Source organism: Arvicanthis niloticus, chromosome 20 (genome assembly GCF_011762505.2).
Source record: "Arvicanthis niloticus isolate mArvNil1 chromosome 20, mArvNil1.pat.X, whole genome shotgun sequence".
Classification (NCBI taxonomy): domain Eukaryota; kingdom Metazoa; phylum Chordata; class Mammalia; order Rodentia; family Muridae; genus Arvicanthis; species Arvicanthis niloticus.
In genome coordinates, this window is record NC_047677.1 from 12,578,770 (window position 1) to 12,582,048 (window position 3,279).

Here is a 3,279-nt window from a genome sequence, read left to right on the forward strand (position 1 = left end):
TCCTTCTTCTCTGGAATGAAGGCTACATGATCATGGATGATATTTTTATGTGTTCTTGAATTAGGTTTGAAAGTATTTTATTGAGTATGTTTGTATCTATGTTCATAAGCTAAATTAGTCTGTAATTCTCTTTCTTTGTTGGATCTTGATGCATAAAAGGCAATTTTGTCCCCATCAAACAAATTGGGTGATGTGCCTTCTGCTTCTACTTTGTGAAAGAATTGGAGGACTGTTGGTATGAACGCCTCTTAGAAAGTCTGGTAGAACGTACTAAGGCTGGTTTTCAATAGTAACAAAAACAATAAAAAGCCCACATACATGTGGAAACTGAATAATGCTCTACTCGATGATAACTTGGTCAAGGAAGAAGGAAAGAAGGAAAGAAAGAAAGAAAGAAAGAAAGAAAGAAAGAAAGAAATTAAAGACTTTTTAGAATTTAATAAAAATGAAAGCTCTTCATACCAAAACTTATGCTACACAATGAAAGCAGTGCTAAGAGGGAAACTAATAGCTTTAAGTGCCTACAAAAAGAAACTGGAATAAGCATTCACTAGCAACTTGTTAGCACACCTGAAAGCTCTAGAACAAAAAGAAGCAAATACACCCAAGAGGAGTAGACAGCAGGAAATAATCAAACTCAGGGCTGAAATCAACCAAGTAGAAACAAAAAGAACTATACAAAGAGCTGGTTCTTTGAGAAAATCTATAAGCTAGATAAACCCTAAGCCAGACTAACCAGAGGGCACAGAGACAGGATCCAAATTAACAAAATCCGAACTGAAAAGGGAGACATAACAACAGAAACTGAGGAAATTCAGAAAATCATCAGCTCGTACTACAAAAGCCTGTACTCAATAAAACTGGAAAAATCTGGATGAAATGGACAATTTTCTAGACAGATACCAGGTACCAAAGTTAAATCAGGAGCAAATAAACCATCTAAACAGTCCTATAACCCCTAAAGAAATTAGCCGCAGTCATTAAAAGTCTCCTCACCAAAAAAAGCCCAGGACCAGATGGTTTTAGTGCAGAATTCTATCAGACCTTCCAAGAAGACCTAATACCAATACTCTTCAAACTATTCCACAGAATAGAAACAGAAGGAACACTACCCAATTCATTCTATGAAGCCACAATTATGCTTATACCTAAACCTCACAAAGACACAACAAAGAAAGAAAACTTCAGACCTATCTCCCTTATGAATATCAATGCAAAAATACTCAATAAAATTCTCACAAACCAAATCCAAGAACACATCAAAACAATCATCCATCATGATAAAGTAGGCTTTATCCCAGGAATGCAGGGATGGTTCAGTATTCAGAAATCCACAAATGTAATCCATTATATAAACAAACTCAAGGAAAAAAAACCACATGATCATCTCACTAGATGCTGAGAAAGCATTTGACCAAATTCAGCGTCCCTTCATGGTAAAAGTCCTGGAAAGAACAGGAATTCAAGGCCCATACCTAAACACAGTAAAAGCAATATACAGCAAGCCAGTAGTCAACATCAAACTAAATGGAGAGAAACTTGAAGCAATCCTACTAAAATCAGTGACCAGACAAAGCTGCCTACTTTTTTCCTATCTATTCAATATAGTACTGGAAGTCCTAGACAGATCAATTAGACAACAAAAGGAAGTCAAAGGGATGCAAATAGGAAAGGAAGAAGTCAAAATATCACTATTTGCAGATGATATGATAGTATACTTAAGTGACTCCAAAGTGTCCACCAGAGAACTTTTAAACCTGATAACTTCAGCAAAGTGGCTGGATATAAAATTAATTCAAACAAATCAGTAGCCTTCCTCTAGTTAAAAAATGAACAGGCTGAGAAAGAAATTATGGAAATGACACCCTTCACAATAGTCACCAATAATATAAAATACCTTGGTGTGACTCTAACCAAGCAAGTGAAAGATCTGTATGACAAGAACTTGAAATCTCTGATGAAAGAAATTGAAGAAGATCTCAGAAGATGGAAAGATCTCCCAAGCTCATGGATTGGCAGAATTAATATAGTAAAAATGTCCATCTTGCCAAAAGCAATCTACAGATTCAATGCAATCCCCGTCAAAATTCCAACTCAATTCTTCATAGAGATAGAAAGAGCAATTTGCAAATTCATTTGGAATTTAAAAAAAAAAAAGAATAGCGAGAACTATTCTCAACAACAAAAGAACTTCTGGGGGAATCACCATCCCTGACCTCAAGCTGTATTACAAAGCAACAGTGATAAAAACTGCATGGTATTGGTACAGAGACAGGCAGGAAGATCAATGGAATAGAATTGAAGACCCCGAAATGAACCTACACACATGTGGTCACTTGATCTTTGACAAAGGAGCTATAACTGTCCAGTGGAAAAAGGACAGTATTTTCAACAAATGGTAGTGGTTCAACTGGAGGCCAACATGTAGTAAAATGAAAATCAATTCATTTTTATCTCCTTGTACAAAGCTCAAGTCCAAGTGGATAAAGGACCTTCACATAAAACCAGATACACTGAAACTAATGAAAGAGAAGATAGGGAAGAGCCTGGAATACTTGGGCACAGGGGGAAAGTTCCTGAAAAGAACACTAATGGCTTATGCTCTAAGATCAAGAATTGACAAGTGGAATCTCATAAAACTGCAAAGCTTCTGTAAAGCAAAGGACACTATCAATAGGACAAAATGTCAACCAATAGATTGGGAAAAGATCTTTACCAATTCTATATCTGATAGAGGGCTTATATTCAATATATACATAGAACTCAAGAAATTAGACTTTAGAAAACCAAATAACCCTATTAAAATGGGGTATAGAGTTAAACAAAGAATTCTCAACTGAGGAAACTCGAATGGCTAAGAAGCACCTAAAAAATGTTCAACATTTTTAGTCATCCAGGAAATGCAAATCAAAACAACCCTGAGATTCCACCTCACACCAGTCAGAATGGCTAAGATCAAAAACTTAGGTGACAGCAAATGCTGGCGAGGATATGGAGAAAGAGGAACACTCCTCCATTGTTGGTGGGATTGCAAGGTGATAAAACCACTCTGGAAATCAGTCTGGCGGTTCCTCAGAAAACTGGACATAGCATTACCTGAGGACCCAGCTATACCACTCCTGGGCAAATACCCAGAAGATACTCCAACATATAACAAGGACACATGCCCCACTATGTTCATAGCAGCCTTATTTATAATAGCCAGAAGATGGAAAGAAGCTAGATGTCCTTCAACAGAGAAAGAATACAGAAAATGTGGTACATTTACACAATGGAGTA